The sequence below is a fragment of the Giraffa tippelskirchi genome, chromosome 13 (assembly GCF_054371585.1).
Source record: "Giraffa tippelskirchi isolate mGirTip1 chromosome 13, T2T-mGirTip1v1.2.pri, whole genome shotgun sequence".
Lineage (NCBI taxonomy): Eukaryota > Metazoa > Chordata > Mammalia > Artiodactyla > Giraffidae > Giraffa > Giraffa tippelskirchi.
In genome coordinates, this window is record NC_137287.1 from 71,253,711 (window position 1) to 71,270,135 (window position 16,425).

The following is a 16,425-nucleotide window of genomic DNA, read 5'->3' on the forward strand; positions in this document are numbered from 1 at the left end:
AATGGTAGTTAGCATTTCTGATAAAAATTTGGGTGTATTATGAAACTGATTATTTTATGTTTAAATAACTTTAATTACTCCTATAATTTTCTGAGACAAACATTCTCAACAGCTTCACTTAAAAATTGGAGAACTGGAAGGGGAAGAATGCTATTAATAATTGCTTCCTGAGAAGCATGTTTACAAAGTTCTCTGTTCTCCTTTCTTCAAAATAAATGTCTTGGCTTCCCATTTCAATTCTGGTCATTAGAATTACCTAAAGTTTTCACTAATAATATTATCAAAGTTCAAATGAAATTCAAGATAATAGAGATATCCTTAGCTGAAAAGACTATGAGACTATGATTTTCAATCTTGCAAATTTAAAGGTAAGAAAAATTACCCTGGACAGACAAACAGTAAAATGAATATGATATCCATATACCCTATGTAATTCAAAGAACTTACTTTAAGTACATGAATATTTGTATGAAAGACATATTTATTGATACCAAGTTTCTTTAAATTGATAAATGATGGCAAAATAATATCCTTTAGTCAGCTGACTAATATCAGTTTTCACCAATATCAGATCAAGAAAATGAAAAGGTTAACAGTAACTACACCCTCAGTATGTGTGCACAAATAAGAGTGATCTTTATCCTTTTAAGATATGCCACTTTAACACACAAATAAGTTATTTTGAGTTTATATGGAGAATTAACTAATATATTGGATTTGGGGGACATTTCAAATAATATTTATTGATTATATTAATAAAGTTATAATAACTGCTAACATCAAATTTCTGTTACGCAGTACATACAGCTCCTTGGCCAAAATGAACAGAATTTTAGCTGCAGATTTATAACTAGGACTAGTCATTCAGGCCAGATATTAACTAACCAGAGATGGAGTAGGAAATAGCAACCCACTCCAGTATTCTTGCCTGGGAAATCCCATGGACAGAGGAGCCTGGCAGGTTAAGTTCCATAGACTCTCAAAGAGTTGGACATGATTGAGTGACTGAGCACAGTGTGTACATATTCAGAAACTGGGCACCTTTCTCCTTGCTTAATGCTGTTTGGATGTCATTAGACTTACAGACTCTGTTATCAGAAAAATCACACCCTACATTGCCAGAAATTCATTTATAATAGTTCTAGTTAACCTAGTGCTTAACTTTTTCTCAACAACTACTTACGTTATTCCAAAGCTTATTCCTTTTGCTTCAGTCAGTTCAGTTCAGTTCACTCTCTCAGTCGTGTCAGACTCTTTGCGACCCCATGGACTGCAGCACACCAGGCCACCCTGTCCATCACCAACTCCCAGAGTTTACTCAAACTCATGTCCATTGAGTCAGTGATGCCATCCAACCATCTCATCCTCTGTCGTCCCCTTCTCCTCTCGCCTTCAATCTTTCCCAGCATCAGAGTCTTTTCAAATGAGTCAGTTCTTCACATCAGGTGGCCAAAGGATTGGAGTTTCTGCTTCAGCATCAGTCCTTCCAATGAATATTCAGGACAGATTTCCTTGAGGATGGACTCGTTGGATCTTGCAGTCCACGGGACTCTCAAGAGTCTTCTCCAACACCACAGTTCAAAAGCATCAATTCTCCGGCGCTCAGCTTTCTTTATAGTCCAACTCTCACATCCATACATGACTACTGGAAAAAACATAGCTTTGACTAGAAGGACTTTTGTTGGCAAACCAGGGGTGGCTAGGAGCTATTAGGGTGACCAAGGGGCAGCTTACTGACCAGCTCTGTGGGACATCTAGATAGAGCACGACCCCCCAAACCATGCTGTCCACAGGCACCAGCCCTGAAAGTGGCCATTGGGCCCACAGCACCCGGAGCCGACCTCCAGGCCGCACATGGGCCACTGGGTCCACAGGGCACTGCACCTCCTCGAGGAAGCAGCGGAGGCCCAGGAGCCCGTAGTCCGCGTGCTCCTCCTTCTCCCGCCGTTTACCAGGTCCTCACCGGGATCTGGCTGGAATGTGAATGCAAAAACGCCAAGAGGCAACAACTCGCATCGGTCAAGCGCAACGTGGGCGTTCTTCTCACCACAGGTCCGGACCGCAGCCCACACTGAGCCGACTCCAAGTTCAAACTTCCTCACTCAAGCTTCTTGCGCTGAAAGACGCGGGGAATGAAACAGACTTGACGGGGGGTAACCCAGCTTCCTGCTCCGGACCAGGGCTAGGACTCCGGAACTCAGTATTCCGGGCGTGTGAGGCATAGCTGGCAGCGTCTGGGTCCCGGAAGTTCACCCACTCCGGCCGAGGGCTTGGACCACTAGCTGATACGGCTTCCGGTTCCAATTTGAGGCCTTGCCGCAGGTTTATGGAGAGGCGACATACTTCGTGTTGAGGTACGTTTTGACGACTGGCTGAGAAAGTCATCTAAAAGGGATTTTGAGTTAAAGTTTTGAACACGGTGCACATGAATACCTTTCTGCTGAGTCCTTCCTGGCGACTAGTATAAACAATTTTTATAACTTTTGAGTTATTTTTGTTGGAAATTTTCAGCTGTTCCTAAAGGTAAAGTTTTGTTTTGTTTTTAAGTGGGAGGCAGATATTTTTTCAATTATATATTAAAACATATAGACATAATGTATGTCTAAAATGAAATGAGGTAATTTTAGAAAGAAGAATAACATTATTTTTTAAGTTCAAATTGATTCAAGTCTCTAACTGAAATTCATTTTTCAGTAGCTCTTACTGACCAAAAATTGATTCTATTTTTTTTTTATTTTTGTCCAAGTTGGCCTCTTGAAGCTTGAGAGGATTACAAGAACTCAGTCTATTTGCCAAGTTATCTTTTAGTAAAATCATAGCCTTGTTTAGTCTTGAAATTGACCATACTCTAAAACCCTCTAATTTTGAGATGGAAGAGAAGTGGAAAACTTGGTACAAACATGTATTTACCATTTTCAAGAACAAATAATTGCATTGATTAAACCAGTAATCTATATTTCTGCCCATTTTGAGAGGCAAGTTGCTTTCTTGCCTTTTTTTTTTTTCTTTTGTATTGATAAAGATGTGGAGAATGTACTCTTACTAGAAGTTGCCTAAGCTGATATCTTTTTCAGGAATTTTTAACCTGTGGTTCAAGTACTCTTCAGGGGGGATGCATGGATTGTTCATGGATGAGTTTTAGAAAATGGGGGAATTCCCTCAATTCTGTGGAAATTTCTTTGGTTTGTGTGTTAGGTGTAATTTTTTCTGGGCAGAAGATCCATTGCTTTCACCAAAAAGATTTTATAGCAACCCAAAATTAAGAGTCTAGGTTTTTAGGATACATAGGTTGTGAATGAAGGGTGAATTTGGAGATGGAAACTTTTGTAGTTTTTGGTAACAATTGAACAAGATGGCAGCCCTGTAAAATTTAAATCTACTCGCACAGAGTCAGACACGACTGACGCGACTTAGCAGCAGCAGCATTAAATTTTAGAAACCTTGAATTTTTTTTTAAACAAACTAATATTCAGTCTCTTTTATTTCTGAATTCTACCTAGTTAGGTCTAATTTGAATTAATATTTGTGGGTCAGTTTATGCATAATGTGTTAAATTCATAAATGAATTAGACAAGACTTATTCTAATAGTATCTATGCAAGAAATGTCAAGTAGAAAATTTTAGCAAATATTTTACTGATTCACACCCAAAAGCTTCTCTAATCAAAATAAAGCAATCAACAGAAAACAAAATATTATCTGGCCCTAATTAAAAATTAATGAATTTAATGTGAACTGGTTCTCTCTCCTCTTTCTACACATATGTGAATGTGTGTACACATGCCAACCATGCCTAGATTCCTGAATTTTTCTGTTGGAAAGCTTTTCATTATCCTTAAAGATTGATAACTGTCAAAGGTAGACAAAGCAATAGACAGGGAGGTAGGACTTTCTGACTGAGTCAGAAGGAGGACATGACTATGCCATACAGGAGAGGAATTCAAGATCAGATAGTATAATCACCTGTGAGGGGCCCAGGGTAGAATTTAAATCTTTAGAGGCCTTTTGTGTTGAATAGCAGACCTTGCCCACTTCCTTCACTCACAGCTCCCCAGTTTACTTCCAACCTTATCTGAGAGGATATCTTCCATTAATGCAAGAAGTGTAATTTACAGTTTATTTAGCACTTGTTCTTTACACAGAGGCTTCCATTTAGAGTAACCATTGGCGTTAAGATTTGGATCTGGTCCCTCAAATAGCCTGAATAGGAGGACCTCAGACAAGTAAATGCAAGATACTAGCAATTTATTTCATATCAGCTTCCAAAATGATAACCTTTTGAACACTGTTCACCTCTGTCTGACTCAAACTGATGACCACCAGGTAAAAGGCAAGGGGTTATCTCTGAGCAATTTGTGTGGACTTCCACAAATTGTTCTCTGGGCCAATGCAATTGAAACCACTTCTCCAGTTGAAAATTCTTCTCCAAGGACTTCCCTAGTGGTCCAGTGGTTAAGACTCTGTGCTTCTGCTACAGGGGCTCAGGTTCAATCTCTAGTTGGGGAACTAAGATCCCACATGCCATGGGATGTGGCCACAGAGTAAAAAAAGAAGAAAAAAAATCATATCCAAAGTCTTTTGTCTTTGTTGAACTGGAAGGTGGGAGGGCTTTATCAAGGAAAGTGCCTAAAGGCCAAGATGTGGGAGCTTAGAATCCAGTAAAAATTTAAAAGATTGAAAAGGTAATCTTGTGTGTTATAAAGGTAACCATGTGTGTTCCCTGCCCAATAAACTTTGAAGAACATCACTGTAACTGTGACTAGAAAAAAACCTTTGGAAATGATCAAGTACAATGTATGCGTGTGTGTCCGTATTTATTAATCCTTACTTATATAAGTGAAAAGCTGTTTCTGCAAATGGGCTGAGGCTGGGTCTCCCACCCCAAAGGTGCTCTTCACTTTGATGAGACCTGGACAGAACCACGATGATAATCTCAGAACCATCATGTAACCTCTTGACCTAGACCCAAGATGAAAATTTCCTTGACTTAACAAGCATTTTTATTGCAATAAAATCTTCCTGGTATAATAAATTTGAACATATATAGTTTTAGTTCTATTTTTCTCACACCTATGAGACTTTCACTTCTATTTCATGGAAACTTTACATTTCCTCTCAGTGGTTCAAATTAGAAAAATTGAGCTTAAAAAAAAAAGGGACACAGAAGAGAAAGTAAGGGATTCCTTCATTACACTCTTTAGATAGGAGGAAGGAAGAAGGAGAGGTGCTTCCTTCTGTTTGGAGGTGAGACTTGCTGAGAGATGGGTCATTGGAAAGACAGAGCCTGAGTACCATTCTCTGCGTACATTTATCATTTTCAGCACTGAGACCACGCAACCTTTTACTTTGAGGAGGACTGAGAAACACCAACTAGATCTGTGGCAAGTTGAATAGATGAAAGTGTTCTCCATACCACTAATCTAAAATGTCCTACATATTGGAGCTCTCATGGAATCTCTGAATTTTGATAAAATAAGTACTTTTAAAATTTCAGTTAAATTTGTAATTCAATTTTAAACCACAGCATTTTGCTGTATGCATCATGATATTAAATGTTGCTGACTCAGTAAAGTAAATAAATAAGTAAGTATATAAGTAAGTAATTGTACTTATTTAAATATTACAAGGATATGAGAATTTTAAGTTCTATGCTGAAGTCTGGAGTATTTCAATTCAATTCAATTTAATAAACATTTATTGAGACTCTAGTAGGAGTCCTTCTCTAATGCACTACTCCAGGTCTTAAGGATACAGTGTGGTCCATGCTCACAAAAAAAAAAAAAAGACATATAGGCAAATAAGGTCAAGAAGAACAGAATTTTGCTTCAGATAAAGTAACAGCACAGATAAAGGAATGGATGACTTTTCCAGGAGTCACTAAGACTAGAAAGGGCTTCTAGGAGTTAACAGGTTAGTTTGGGATGATAAGCGAGAATCTCCTGAATCAGGAGAAGACCTTTTGTGGTGGAAAGCATAGTGTGTGCAAAGGAATACTCACGTAAGGTAACATGTATATTTTTAAGGCAGTCAACTCATGGTAGATAAGTGGCAGATGATAAGGAACAAAAAGTAGATTGAGTGGTTCATGAAAACCTGATATGTTTTCAATATGATTATTTTTTAAAATATAACAATTTTTGTAGAATAAACGGACTTGAATGGAAATATAAAATCTTCAATTACTATTAGAACTTCTCAGTGGAATTACACAGCATTTTTAATTAACTGATCTTGCTAGCAGCAATTCTCTATGTGGTAGCACTAGGTAAATGTTGAAGAGTACAAAGAAATTGGGCAATGCATAAACAAAAGTGAGTTTATAGTCAGAAAACCAGGAGTGAAGTGTCCTAGCCTTCCCATACCTATTTCATATTAGCTATGGGATATGCTCAGCAGTGGCCACAGGACTGGAAAAGGTCAATTTTCATTCCAGTCCCAAAGAAAGGCAATGCCAAAGAATGCGCAAACTACTGCACAATTGCAGTTATCTCACATGCTAGTAAAGTAACGCTCAAAATTCTCCAAGCCAGGCTTCAACAGTACGTGAACCGTGAACTTCCAGATGTTCAAGCTGGGTTTAGAAGAGGCATGGGAACCAGAGATCAAATTGCCAACATCTGCTGAATCATTGAAAAAGCAAGAGAGTTCCAGAAAAACATCTACTTCTGCTTTATTGACTACACAAAAACCTTTGACTGTGTGGATCACAACAAACTGTGGAAAATTCTTAAAGAGATGGAAATACCAGACCACTTTACCTGACTCCTGAGAAATCTGTGTGCAGGTCAGGAAGCAACAGTTAGAAGTGGACATGGAACAACAGACTGATCCCAAATTGGGAAAGGAATATGTCAAGGCTGTACATTGTCACCATGCTTATTTAACTTATATGCAGAGTACATCATGTGAAACGCTGGCTAGATGAAGCACAAGCTGGAATCAAGATTGCCAGGAGAAATATCAATAACCTCAGATATGCAGATGACACCACCCTTAGGGCAGAAAGTGAAGAAGCACTAAAGAGCCTCTTGATGAAAGTGAAAGAGGAGAGTGAAAAAGTTGACTTAAAAGCTCAACATTCAGAAAACTAAGATCATGGCATCTGGTTCCATTACTTCATGGCAAATAGATGGGGAAACAGTGAAAACAGTGACAGACTTTATTTTCTTGGCCTCTAAAACCACTGCAGATGGTGACTACAACCATGAAATTAAAAGATGCTTACTCCTTGGAAGAAAAGTTGTGACCAGCCTATTCAGCATATTAAAAAGCAGAGACATTGCTTTGCCAACAAAGGTCCATCTAGTCAAAGCTTTGGTTTTTCCATGGTCATGTATGGATGTGAGAGTTGAACTATAAAGAAAGCTGAGTGCCGAAGAATTGATGATTTTGAACTGTGGTGTTGGAGAAGACTCTTGAGAGTCCCTTGCACTGCAAGGAGATCCGACTAGTCCATCCTAAAGGAGATCGGTCCTGAGTATTCATTGGAAGGACTGATGCTGAAGCTGAAACTCCAATCCTTTGGCCACCTGATGTGAAGAACTGATTCACTGGAAAAGACCCTGATGCTGGGAAAGATTGAAGGTGAGAGGAGAAGGGAATGACAGAGGATGAGATGGTTGGATGGCATCGCCGACTCAATGGACATGAGTTTGAGTAAGCTCTGGGAGTTGTTGATGGACAGGTGGCCTGGCCTGCTGCAGTCCATGGGGTCACAAAGAGTCAGACACAACTGAGCGACTGAACGGAAACTGAACTGATGCTCAGATATCTTAGCTTCCCAGATATTGTTTCACATTTGTATACAGTGGGCTAATGATACCTGTTCTAAGGAATTCACATAACTCTAAATGTTATTGTGAAGATAGAATTGATATGCACGTAAAGTCATCTTAAAAATTCTAAGCAAGTTTATGATATTTTGTTCTACAGTCAAGGAGACTGTGGCCCTAACAAATTATATGTTTATAAAAAGTTGGTTTGTGCTATCAGCAAGGACCAACAATTAAAACCTGAACTTCATATTCTTATTCCTGTCCTTTCCATTTATTAAAGCAAAATGTATGTCCTATACACCAAACTGTCCACTACAAGGCAGGGGACAAGTATACTGAGTTTGAATTCCTATGGATAGCAATAATGCTCCCTGCAAAACTCAACTCTTATCAAGATTTTACATGCCTCATACATTTCCTTTTGGAGTAGCAATATATTCGCAAGGCATTAGGGAGTAAGAGAAAGGATGTTCTTCCTCTCTCTGCCCCAGAGCAACTTGAGTTTTTTCCACCTCATTTCTCTCTAGCAGGGAGTTCATTTCCTCTCCCGTCATACCTCAAGCACCATTCATTCAAGGCTGTTATATGAGGAGATGCAAGAATTACATCAAGGCAGGGTAGCGAAATATTCTTATACGCATTCAGAGGTACATACATATTTTGATACCACTATTCTGAATTTCCTCATTTATTGCCATCAGAAGGAATTTGTCCAACCTCATTCTAACAATGTATTCTTGGAATTTCTTGTCTAGACCATTCTCCCATTTTCATCTCTGTTTCTGAGTCTTCCATGTTCTCTCTTCAGAGGCCCTCACAGCTAACCTGATATTCCTCTTCATTCATTATGCAGGGCTACAGCTGGTTCTTTCTTTATCTTTGTAATCTTGGTTAGGCCTGAGTGAATGTGGTAACTTTCATATAAGTAGAATTTTTACACTGTAATGGGGACTTTATAAATTTGGGGGTGTGGGGTGGATAGTGGGCAAACACTGAGCCACTGAGGAACCTGAGGAAAAAATTGATCATGTTAAATAATATAAGTTAATCATGAAGTCTTATGAATTAAGATGTTTTTAGACTTTCAGTTCAAAGATAGTAATTGAGCATGCATTTGTACATTTTCCACATCTGTGCATCTCTGTTTACTGTATCTGTGGTCTCTGATTACTCAGTAAAAAACTGAACTATCTGCTCACTCATGTTATGTCTTTTTAATGGATCAGCCAGGGCAACTGCATATAAATTCACAAATTTTTTAGCGACGTTCTCTATTGTTAAACAGTCTTCTTGAAGTTTGACCTAACAGCTCATGCCATATTCCTTCATGAGAGGTGAAGAGTAACTACAGTGTTCTCAATGTAATTGTCTTGATGGCAATAACAGATTCTCTACTTGATATGGTACCCTAGACAAACTGGCCCTGATATCTTAATCGGTTTTTTTAAAGGTTTACTGCTTCATTTCTCTTGTTTCTTTACTCATTTCAAGCATCTTATAGCCCTGTTCATAATTTGAATCCTAAATATCAGCTCATGACCCTCCTGAGGAGCCTGCTGTATTTTTCTTTTTATGTCTCCTGTGTTTCAAGTACATGATTGTGTAGGCACCATTCTCTTTTTTTAAGTGTTGTTCCTAGGTGTGGACTTCAGGGATATTCAAGTTATAATTGGAAGGATTCAAATGAAAAGACAATTTCATTTTGACAATGACTTGGGATGTGTGTGTGTTGTGTTTATGTGCTTTTAGTGTTAGAAGTTAAAGGGAACCACTCCTATTGTTTCTTTCTCTCCATTCATCTCTCACCTTTTATACTCAGTAAAGCATTGGGATTTTTTAAAATTTTAGGTTAACTAATTTTGTTTTTCATCATAAAGCCATGGTACTGAGAGCAGAAAGAACTTTAAAAAGTATAAGAGAATGATTTAAATAGAGACAGCTCTACAGTTAGATTAAATCTTCTTTCTCATTTTCTAGTTAAATGATCTTATTCAAGTTGCATAAGTAATCTGTGTTCATTTTTCTCATTTTTAAATGGGGAAAATAATGGTGAATGTTTCTGAGATCAGATTATGGTAGGGTGAATTAGTTTAAGTACCAAACATACATCAATAAATTAATGCCTGGAACACAGTATCTATTCACTCTTCTGCTGCAGTGTCTCTGTCTCTTTCTATATATTGAACAGTATGGGTTTGAACTGCACAGATCCACTTATATGTGGATTTTTTCAGTAAATACATATCACCGTACTACATGACTCTGGCTGGTTGAATCTGTTAATGTGGAACCTGGGATATGGAGTGCTGATTGTAAAGTTATACATGCAATTTAAGCTTTGCAGAGGATCAGCACCTCTAAACTCCACACTGTTGAAGGGTCAGATGTGTGTGTGCGTGTGTGTGTGTGTGTGCGCGTGTGCGTGTGGGTCTATTTATAAAATCTTCAGTCCCATAAAGACCTCCTATGTCATGCTGCTGCTGCTGCTGTTGCTAAGTCGCTTCAGTCATGTCCGACTCTGTGCGACCCCATAGACAGCAGCCCACCAGGCTCCGCCGTCCCTGGGATTCTCCAGGCAAGAACACTGGAGTGGGTTGCCATTTCCTTCTCCAGTGCATGAAAGGGAAAAGTGAAAGTGAAGTCGCTCAGTCATGTCCAACTCTTCGCGACCCCATGGACTGCAGCCTACCAGGCTCCTCTGTCCATGGGAGTTTCTAGGCAAGAGTACTGGAGTGGGGTGCCATTGCCTTCTCCAATGTCATACCTATCCTCATTTCCAAAATGAGGATTTTATTGTAGAGCACTATAATAAAATTGTGTTTTGCAGGCACAAAACATGTATAATTTGAAAAGCATTTTGCAAATGTTACCGTATTTCATTCTATGAAAAATTTTGAGAAATTTGTGGACATGGTCATAGAACATTTATACCGTATGGTAATAACAAACATTCTGATAAATGACTATACCTTGTGTATCTTGAATGTATCACTAACCTTGGAGTTTTTATGAAGTTACCCTATATCTTTCATAACTAATAGTAATATTTTGACAGAATTCAGTATTACTTGAGTATTTTGTATGAAAGTCATAAAATATAGGTTACTTAAAACTTTTATCTTTCCACATCCTATTACATTGCTTCAACTGTAAAAACTAAAAGGATAGATCAAAAACATTTTTTCAACAAACTGAAGAACTTTGGATGCAAAGAAATCTAAAGGAAATAAATTCTAGTGAAAAACAAGCCCTTCCAAGAGGGTCAGCAATCTAGGGCAGCTGGGAATGTTGCCAAATCTGAGCCTGTGTTGGCAGAGAAACAGGCCTTTCATGGGTGGAGAAAATTTGCTTCTGTCAAGAGAGATCACTCATAGAATTGGAATTCATAGAATCCCTATATGCAGAGTTAGTTCTCCCTGCCCATCTACCCTTGGTTCTACCCAAAGGATAAGAAATGCATGTTAAAAACCAAAAAGGTTACAGTTTAAAGCAATAGGTAATATCAGTATGTTGAAAGATTTATAATATATGTAGAAGTAAAATATATGGCAATAAGAAAAGATTGAAGAGTATACAAAATTATAATATTAAAGGATTCTTATATTATTCATTAAATTGAAAACTGTTAACCACCAGAAATATACTACAAAAATTTATAGCTAAAAAGCCAATAAAGTAGATAGAGGGGAATAATAAAAACTTGATTAATCTAAAAGAAGATAGAAAAGATAAACAAAGAACAGGTAGGATAATTAGATAACAAGATAGCAGACTTAATTCCAGCCAAATTCATAATTATATTAAATATAAATGGACTAAATTTCCCAACTAGAGTGATTTTCAAATTATATTGAAAAAGAGAAAGGCCTAATTTTTATACTGTTTATAAGAGACTCAAGAATACATGTAGACTGAAAGTTAAATGATGTAGAATAACATGTAAACCATAAGAAAATTGATGTGACATAAAGAAAATGCAAACTAAAATCACAATGAGACATAACTACCCATTAGAATGGCAAAAATTAAAAAGGTGGACAAAGCTGTGTGTTATCAAGAATATGAAGCAACCAAAAGTCTCATTCACTGGTTGCAGGAATGCAAATTGTTGCACTGTCATTCAAAAACTGGTTGATAGGTATTACAGCTAAACATATTCAAGACAAACTAGTGCATATACTCTAAATAAAAAGTACCTGGGGACTTCCCTGGTGGTCCAGAGGTTAAGTCTCCACACTCAATGCGGGGGGGCCCCAGTTCAATCCCTGGTCAATGAACTAGATCCCAATGCTGGAAAGAAGTTCCAAGATCCTGAGTTTGGCAACTAAGACCCCTTGCAGCCAAATAAAATTTTTTTAAGGTACCTGTTCTAAATGATTCATAGCAGCAATGAGGTATTACCTCACAACCAGGCAGAATAACTATCATCAAAAAGTCTACAGATAATAAATGCTGAAGAGGGTGTTGAGGAAAGGGAATCCTCCTGTACTATTAGTGGGAACGTAAATTAGTGCAGCCACTATGGAAAACAGTATGATAGTTCCTTAAAAAAAAAAAAAAAAACTAAAAATAGAGCTACCATATGCTCCAGCAATTTCACTCCTTAGTATATATCCAGAAAATACAGAAATCCAAGTTTCAAAAGATACATGGACCCCAATGTTCATAGCAGCGCTATTCACAATAATGAAGACATGGAAGCAACCCAAGTGCCCATCAACAGACAATGGTCTTAAAATTGTGTGTGTGTATATGTCCTGGAATATTACTCAGCCTTAAAAAAAAAGACTGAAATATTGCCTTTTTCAACAACATGGATGGACATAGAAAATATGCTGAATGAGTTAAGTCTGACAAAGACAAATATTGTTTAACATCACTTATATATGGAATCTAAAATACAATACAAATAAACCTGTATACAAAACCAAAATAGATTCAAAAACACAGAAAACAAACTTATGATTGCCAAAGGGGAAAGGGTTAGGAGAAGGGAAGGAACAAATTAGAAGTATGGGATTAACAGATACAAACTTAAACATAAAATAGATAAGCAATAATGATTTACCGTATAACCCAGAAAATTATATCCAATATCTTGTACTAATCTACAATGGAATATAATCTGCAAAAAAACAAAACAAAATCTTTATGCTGTACACCTGAAACTAAGGCAATATTGTAAATAAACTACACTTCAATAAAAATTTTTTCAATTTCCAAGTTCAGCATATCATCTTTATTTTGTCTCTTCCAATATTTCCTGCATTTTTCTGTAATTAACTTTTCTAAAGCATAAATATCTGATTATGTCTCTTGTCTACTTAGAAATCCCTAAATTCTCTTCATGGCCTAGAAAAAAAATTACAATATTTGACACATTGTGGATACAAATTACCATTCTACATTCCTCTCCTTCACCCTCAGTCTTCTCTTCCATGTTGACACCAGTTCTCAGTATCACAGTCACATGGAATTCATTGTTTCAGGAACATAGCCATGCTTTCTGACTTGCATTTATTAAAGCCATTTGACCACCTGGAATTTTCTATTCCCTCCTGAAACTTAGCTCAGAAAATTCAGTATGATGCCTTCCGTGAATATGTCTTAAAACACTTTTGAAATTAATTAGCATCTCCTGTGTAGTAATCTAGTGCTGACCTTGTGTGGAGTGATCTAGTATTCACCTTGCTCTTGTTTGTTTTTTGGGGGGAGGGAGTTGTTTGTTATGTTAATTACTTCTCCTCTTATTGTCTTTTTAATGTTGATAGTCCCTGCTGTTTCACAGAAGTGCACATATTTGTAAATTAGCTTTGAATTGAATTAATCTTACTGGTGAGTTCACCTATCAATTATCCTTTTCAAGTATTTTCCTTTAAAAATGTCCTTGTCTTGATAAATTCTGATTTCTAAAAGAAAATTGAATTTAATTTTGACCATAACATTTTTTCAAAACAAAATAATGGAAAGTACCATGAAATGCTAATGCTAGTTATGGGTAACATTTTAAATGGTACATCAAATGTAAAAAAAAAAAGAAACCAAATTCCCATGAAAGCCAGAGGGAGAAAAAAAAAATCTAGATAATGCTGTAACTAAAAACAGAGGAATTTAATACAATACACAACTTCAATCCCAAGACTGCCATTTTTTCCTTGGCTTGGGGACAAAATGGTCACATTTATAAACTGCTTCTTATTTTTCCTCACGTTGACCTTACACATAGCATACAGTGCAACTGAAATCAACAAAACTGCAAAATGGTATATTAAAAATCCAGTATCTTCTTGCAACCATTCCTTCAGTGAATTTTAGATTGCAGTGGCACTATGCTTTAATCACTAGGAAAGATCCTGAGTGTGCCAATGTTCCTTTCAGTTCAGATAAACATTGATAAGATTAAAGCTGGCTCTGAATTATCTGCCTTACCATGCCTTGAATGATTCTCAGAAAGAAATCGAGCAGTTTTTATTTTGGTTAAGTCGTTGATCTTTTTAAAATACAGGCATGTCTGGCTAAGAAAACATCAATAGAAGGCAAAAAGACGTGCAAAAGAAAATGTTAACCACCAGTTGTGCTGTCAAATGTGTTCAAGTTTAGGATTTTGACAAGTGTTTGAGGAAAACATGAATTCATCTTATTTCCTGTGAAGCATATAGGTCTCTGGGCATTTAGTTCTGGTTGAAGTAAATACCTGCTGCTGCTGCTAAATCGCTTCAGTCGTGTCTGAGTCTGTGCAACCCCATAGACGGCAGCCCACCAGGCTCCCCCGTCCCTGGGATTCTCCAGGCAAGAACACTGGAGTGGGTTGCCATTTCCTTCTCCAATGTATGAAAGTGAAAAGGGAAAGTCAAGTCGCTCAGTCGTTTCCGACTCTTAGTGACCCCATGGTCTGCAGCCTAGTACTGAAGTAGGGTGCCATTGCCTTCTCCTGAAGTAAATACCTAAATCTATCTAAATTTTTAAAGGACCTCAGTAATGTAAGTAAATAGTATTCTTTTTAGTTTGTATTTCTGCATGTGAGTCTTTGAGGAATCTTAGGAAAGAAAGAGTAAAATAATAAAATTAAAGGCCATTTAAATAGTAGTTCAATCTGTATCTTAGGGATAAGCATAATCTACTTTTTTAAAAGGTGTAAGTTAGCATTCATTATTCTTTCAGTTCAGTCAGTTCAGTCACTCAGTCGTGTCCGACTCTTTGTGACCCCATGGACTGCAGCATGCCAGGCTTCCCTATCAACAACTCCCAGAACTTACTCAAACTCATGTTCATTGAGTCAGTCATGCCATCCAACCATCTCATCCTCTGTTGTCCCCTTCTCCTCCCTTCTTCAATCTTTCCCAGCATCAGGGTCTTTTCCAATGAATCAGTTCTTCGCATCAGGTGGCCAAAGGATTGGAGCTTCAGCTTCAGCATCAGTCCTTCCAATGAATATTCAGGACTGATTTCCCAAGGATAGACTGGTTGTATCTCCTTGCTGTCCAAGGGACTCTCAAGAGTCTTCTCCAACACTATAGTTCAAGAGCATCAGTTCTTCAGCACTCAGCTTTCTTTATAGTCCAACTCTCACATCCATACATGACCACTAGAAAAACCAAAGCTTTGACTAGACGGACCTTTGTTAGCAAAGTAATGTCTCTGCTTTTTAATATACTGTCTAGGTTGGTCATAGCTTTTTCAAGGAGCAAGTGTCTTTTAATTTCATGGCTGCAATCACCATCTGCAGTGATTTTGGAGCCCAGAAAAATAAAGTCAGCCACTGTTTCCACTGTTTCCCCATCTATTTCCCATGAAGTGATGGGACTGGATGCCGTGCTCTTAGTTTTCTGAATGTTGAGCTTTAAGTCAACTTTTTCACTCTCCTCTTTCACTTTCATCAAGAGGCTCTTTAGTGCTTCTTCACTTTCTGCCATAAGGGTGGTGTCATCTGCATATCTGAGGTTATTGATATTTTTTCAGGCAATCTTAATTCCAACTTGTGCTTCATCCAGCCCAGCGTTTCTCATGATGTACTCTGCATATAAGTTAAATAAGCAGGGTGACAATATACAGCCTTGACATACTCCTTTCGCCAATTTGAAACCAGTCTGTTGTTCCATGTCCACTTCTAACTGTTGCTTCCTGACCTGCATACAGATTTCTCAAGAGGCAGGTCAGGGGGTCTGGTATTCCCATCTCTTTAAGAATTTTCCACAGTTTGTTGTTATCCACACAGTCAAAGGCTTTGGTGTAGTCAATAAAGCAGAAGTAGATGTTTTTCTGGAACTCTCTTGCTTTTTTGATGATCCAATGGATGTTGGCAATTTGATCTCTGGTTCCTCTGCCTTTTCTAAATCCTGCTTGAACATCTGGAAGTTCACAGTTCACGTACTATTGAAGCCTGGCTTGGAGGATTTTGAGCATTACTTTGCTAGTGTGTGAGATGAGTACAGTTGTGCGGTAGTTTGAACATTATTTGGCACTGCCTTTCTTTGGGATTGGAATGAAAACTGACCTTTTCCAGTCCTGTGGCCACTGCTGAGTTTTCCAAACTTGCTGGCATATTGCTGGCATTTTTCTTTAGTTACTAATAATTATTTCTATTTTCACTTAATTTACCCCCAGCCCCATGTATTTGGAGCTAGAGTTTGGGTTGAAGGAGAAGAGAGCAA

At 37.7% G+C, this 16,425-nt stretch overlaps 2 long non-coding RNA genes across 2 annotated transcripts in view; one reads left to right on the forward strand and one right to left on the reverse strand.

Moving 5' to 3' along the window:
- Positions 1-2,260, reverse strand: part of LOC145531340 (uncharacterized) — a 99,416-nt gene extending 97,156 nt beyond the window's left edge. The window contains exon 1 of the long non-coding RNA XR_014072365.1: positions 1,184-2,260. This is a non-coding gene — a long non-coding RNA (uncharacterized LOC145531340). The remainder of the gene's footprint in view (positions 1-1,183) is intronic.
- LOC145531339 (uncharacterized) overlaps positions 1,873-16,425 on the forward strand; it is a 139,954-nt gene continuing 125,401 nt past the window's right edge. The window contains exon 1 of the long non-coding RNA XR_014072364.1: positions 1,873-2,354. This is a non-coding gene — a long non-coding RNA (uncharacterized LOC145531339). The remainder of the gene's footprint in view (positions 2,355-16,425) is intronic.